We start from the raw sequence: 6000 nt of genomic DNA on the forward strand, positions 1-6000 counted from the left end.
CATGTATACAAAGATAATATTTACAGTTATATCTAACCAAAATGTGGCGATGAGTATGACATGTAGCAGAGATGTAGCATAGCATAACAAACGCACACAAAAAATGAAAACACTGTCGTTTAATGTCTTGTTTGGCTAACGATGATAATAATAATGTGCAAAACTGCTAATGACCCACAAAAAAAAATTGAACTGTTTATTTTTGTGTACAATAAATGAATAATTAAATAGAGTTTACTCGTTTATTATGGTTACAAAAAATTTTTCTATAAAAAATAAATGTGACAAAACGAATAATTGTGGAAAAATGTGATTATGTACACTGTGAAAAGAAAAAAATTTTGGGTGAAATTATTAGTGTGGGACATCGGCAGATGTTTGCTTTGATTGTTCGTGTGTTTTTTTTAATCGAAGAAATGGACATAACGCTTGGGTTTTGTTATAAGTCTCCCAGAACGTATTAAACAATAGGTTGTAGTGCTAAGTTTTTCATCCTACTCTTGTTTCGTGGCAATCGCTGGGAGTGATTGTTTGTTCGCAGTATTGTCTTCTTTGCCTTGAGGGACTTCGTAGAAAGTTGGTCTTTTTCTGTCTATGGAAATTGTCTCCTTGTTCCCATTTTTGTAGATAACGAAGTATTTGCTTGTTCGTTTGATTACTTGGTATGGTCCTTCGTACGATTGCTTCAATGGTTTTTTAACTGCATCAACACGGACGAAAAAAAAACTTGCATGTTTCTAGGTTTTTGTCAAGTTCCACTCGGTTGTTGTGTTCTCGAGGCGGTGTGGCTTTGATTCTATCCATTGTTTGTAGTAATTGGCTGGCGAAACGGCTTGGGTCTGTTGCTGTTGCTGGATTTGAGTCTACGAGTTGTCCTGGTAATGTGAGAGTTGTACCATAAACTAACTCAGCAGCTGTACACCCTATGTCTTCTTTGATGGTTGAACGGATACCTAGGAGTACAAGAGGTAGTGCATCACTCCACTTTGATGTGTCGTCTTGTGCCATCAGCGAGCTTTTCAGTTGGCGGTGAAATCTTTCGACCAAGCCATTAGCTGCTGGTTGGTAAGCTGTTGTTTTAATGTGGTTTGCCCTTAGAAGTTTAGTGAACTCGTGAAATAGGACGGATTGAAATTAGGGACCACGATCTGCTGTGATTATTGACGGTACTCCATAATTGGATATCCAGCGATCGAGAAAAACTTATGTGACTTTTTCCGTCGATGTGTCTTTTATGGGGCACGCTATGGCCCATCCGGTGGACCTATCTACTGCGGTGAGGATGTGTGTGAAGGAGTTTGATGGTGGCAGAGGCCCCACTAAATCTAAATGAACATGTTAGAAGCGTTTGTCGAGGATAAGGAATTCCCCGATTGGACTTGTAGTGTGTCTCTAGGTCTTGCTGCGTTGGCACTGAAGACAGCTGCGTGTCCAACGTTTAATATCCTAGTTGATCTTGGCCCACACAAAACGTTTGGTTATAAGCTTTGTTGTAGCTCTGATACCTGTATGTGAGAGACCGTGTAAGTGTTGAAAGATTTTTCGGCGGCCAGCGTGTGGAACAAAAGGACGATTGTTACCTTTTGAGGTGTCGCAGATGATAGATGTGTCTGAGAAGGGAATCGGTATCGGTTTGAGGTTCAAGCTAGACTTTTCGTTTCAGCTTTTTATATCTGCGTCGTCTACTTGCGATTATTTCCAGATCAATGTCTTCCTTACGTACCGGGGTATTTACATCCATTCGTGATAATGTGTCAGCTACGACATTAGTGTGTTCTTTGACATATTGGATATCTGTTGTAAACTGAGAGATATAATCTAATTGTCGTGCTTCGCGCGGTGAATGTCGGTCGTATGAAGTATTAAACGAGTAACACAAGGGTTTGTGGTCAGTCATTATAGTGAAAGTTCTCCCTTGTATTAAGAAGGTGAAGTGTTTAACGACTAAATACATGGCCAGTAACTCTCGGCCGAAAGTGCTATAGCGTTCCTGAGCTGGTGACAGTCTTTTGGAGAAAAACGCTATAGGAGTAGTTACGTTGTTTACTTGTTGTTGCAGTACTGTCCCAATGGCTTTTTGAGATGCATCCGTGCACAGAATCAAGTGGGTTGTGGGGTCAGCATTTAAGTATTGTAGCATTGTATATCATTGATTTCGCTTAACCGAAGGCCTCTCTTGCTTTGGGGGTTAAAGTGAAGGTATTATGCTTTTCATCTGAGCTGTAGCTTTATTCATCTTCAGTATTTCTGTAAAAGGTTGTAGGGTGGTTGCGCAGTTGGGGAGAAAACGTCGGTAGAAGTTGCACATCCCCAAGAACCGACGTAATGCCTTTATCGACTTAGGCTCTGGAAAATTTATTATGGCTTAGACTTTTTCTGAAAGTGGTTTAATACCTTGCGAGTCGATGTAATGTCCTAGAAACTCTAAGGCTGGAACTGCGAATATGCATTTCGACGGATTAATGACAACCTCATGTTTTTTAAAGCGATCGAAGAGGACCTGTACATGTTGGATGTGTTCTTCTACTGATGCACGTGCAATTAAAACATCGTCTATGTAAACAAACAAGAAATCCAGACCTCTTGTAACGTTGTCCGTGAAGCGTTGAAATAATCGAGCAGCATTTTTCAGTCCAAATGGTATCCTTAGAAACTCAAACAAACTAAAAGGTGTGGTTATGGCTGTTTTCTAAACGTCTTCCGGTGCCATTGGAATTTGGTGGTATGCTCGTACTAGGTCAAGTTTCGAACAGATGCGTTTGCCGTGTAGATTTAATGAAAAATCATGTATGTGCGGGATTGGATACTTATCGGGGGTGGTCTGGTTGTTTAGTCGGCGTAGTCACCGCATGGACGCCAGTCTTGATCCTTCTTTGGTACCATATGTAGTGGCGAGGCCCAAGAGCTGTTAGATGATCTGATAATACCAAGTCGCATCATATGTTCAAGTTCTCTTTTTGCCACTTGCAACTTCATTGGGGGAAGTCTCCTCGCCCAGGGGCAAATCGGGGGACCATTGGTAGTGATGTGGTGCTGCACATGGTGTGGATCGCATTCTTTTTGATAGTCTATTTTCGTGATGTATTCTTATTCTGTCAGTATGTCGTTGAAAAAGTTGTTCGCAGGCTTCATTATTCGTACACCAGTCAGTCAGTAACAACGTAGAACTTCGTACGTACGTACATCAGTTCGAGTTGCCACACCATATTAGCACACAGATGCGGTGGTCGATTCAAATCCCGTAGTGGTAGAGGTAATAAGAGTATAAGCAGTAATCGGGAAGATTAGTGTTTGGAGATGTTTCTTAACGAGTATAATACAGTGCACTATGGATTTCATAGTCGTTGGAAGGTGTACCATCTACCTGTAGACGTGTGTTTGTATCAATTAATTTCTTCTTATTCATATCAACTATCAAGTTGTACGCGCTCTGGAAATCGGCCCCGATGATGGGTTGTTTGACGTCAGCTACTATGAAAACCCATGTAAATCGTCTGCGGAGTCCAAAATCTAGTATTAGTGATTGCTCTCCGTAAGTTTTGATAAGTGATTCGTTAGCCGCTACTAAGGACGATTTAGTGCTTGTCGTATGTTGTCTGCGTTAGAGATGGAGTGGGATGATGCTAATTTCTACTCCAGTATCGACTAAAAAGTCTGAGCCAAAAATGCGATCCCTGACGTGGAAACAACGGCTAACATGTTGGCCAGTCACAACCGCCGCCATTACTGTCTGGCCGCTTCGTTTCCCTGGTAGTTTGGGTTGCTTGTTTTAAATTTGCACGGTTCAGTGCAACGGCGTGCCTTTTCTCCGAAAGTCGCATGATACCAGCAAGTGTCCGCTACCCGTTTGTGTGACCTAGGGCAAGGTCTGGGCCTTGATCGCTTTCTCGAGATCGATCTGGCAGGACGAGAGTGGATCGTGGCAATGGTCGCCTGCAACGATGCTACTTGCTGAGTTAAGTGTGCTATTTGCTGCTGAATGTTCAGAGGGGGGTTCATAGCGTCTCAAATAGAGGTTTGTAGTGCTTTCAAATACCGACTGTCATGATAAATCTCCATCAACTTGTCTGCCATATCAGCTAGATCGTCCAGATTGACGGAAGTTCCTGATACGTTGAGAATTTGGGTGACATTGTATGATAAACGTCGAAACCATATCTGTTTAAGTAATGCGTCGTCTACCTTATATGACCCTGGTAAATTTTTCATATGCCGGAGTGACCGCGAGGGTCTCTTGTCCCCCAATTCGCAAGACGTTAGCAACCGATTCAGTCCTCTCTCGTCTGAGACCGAGGTGCGTTGAATTACGGCTGTCTTTATTTTATCATAAGGTTCTGATTCTGGTACATGTTCAATCAAGTCTCCTACCTCAGCAGAAGTCTCTGTGTGGAGTGCGCCGACTACATATGCGTACTTTGTTGCCTGTGATCGTATGCCTCGTGTCATAAATAATGCGTCCACCTGTGCAAACCAAATTCTGGGATTGTTGGCACCGTACATTGGTAATCTTAATTCCAAAATAGCGTTTATCGAGTTCAAAATATTGTCTTCTAGTTGTGATGCATTAAAGGAGTTGGAAGATGGGCTATCTATGTCGATAAGTTTGTTAGGAGAATTCATAATGGAAAAGCAAAAATGGTGTGTCGTGCCGAGTAATAATGATATAAAAAATATATGTAGATATATACATAGAAAATGTCTATAACAAATTCGAGGCTCACCAAATAATTGTGGTGGACCAGACGATATATAAACGCAAAAAGTATCAACAAAGTTAATAAAGATCAATAGAAATGTTAATATATGTAAGTTAATTATTACAAATACAATAGAAAGTTGGGACTTTACTTAAGTTCACCGAATTGATGCGTGTTCGGCTTTGGTCTGGTACTAAGAAACCACAATTATAAATGCTTGGTAATTCCGATCTGGTTGACGAACTCTCCAGTGATATAATCCAACGTTGGATGTGATATATCCCAATTACAGTCTATAAACGTAGATAGTATTTGATTCAGACTTTAGTTAACTCAATCGCAAACGAAGATAGAACGAGGAATGTGTGAGTAGTAGTGTATTTGTTAGCCAGCAAGAGTATGTCACGCTATATCAGTATCACGACGGAAAGTGTGTTCAAGGTCATTTACTAAAACAACAGGTACAATCATTTAATGATAAAATATACAGACAGTGAAAGATTGACAAAATAAACACAAATAATGTTAAAAACTATTTACAAAATAAGTTTGTCAGGCCTACCTCCACAACCCTCTGGGCGCGGGCTCTCGGGTAAGCCATGGGTTTTGCGCACGTGTTACATATTGTCGTGGATATTTTGTGTCTTTATTCATCAGCTATTAACACCCTTTTTTCCATCACACGTCAATTTTCCTTATGTTTGTGTTTGTTAGATAGACTTTATCCCAATTTATTAGCAGTTTGACGTATTTCTTGCTCACCACCTAAGTGAATCTTTAGTAAGCCTAATATGGGTATTTGTAATAATACAAAGTCAATCAAGTAATATCCACCATTTTTCAAATCAAAAAGTAGATCACAGAATGAGTTTTCATGAAAATAAGGTTTAAAACTCATCACATATGATCCACCCCCTTGATTCTGGTGTTGATGAACATGGGTGTTGGTAGTTGTTTATAAAATGTAAGTAGAAGCATTTAAGCGTTAATCTATTTATGAATATTATGATTATTATATAACTTGTCACAAAGTCTTCATAAGTACAACGATGCGTGTTTCTTTTGGGCACGGTGTCAAATCCATGTCCTAGTTAATACTGATTCATGATGTGTCTGTTATAGGGTTAACAAATAAGTTTCTGTAAAAAGAATCCTCATTCACTGACCTAATTATGAACTAAGTTATAATGCATATTGTCGAGTAATATCTAAATTGTGCTTACCAATTTTTTCGTTAATATCAAATGTCTATGCGAAATACTAGAAGGGTTAGAAAATGAAGAGCACTTGAGCAATGTGCTTT

Source organism: Schistosoma haematobium, chromosome 3 (genome assembly GCF_000699445.3).
Source record: "Schistosoma haematobium chromosome 3, whole genome shotgun sequence".
NCBI classification, from domain to species: domain Eukaryota; kingdom Metazoa; phylum Platyhelminthes; class Trematoda; order Strigeidida; family Schistosomatidae; genus Schistosoma; species Schistosoma haematobium.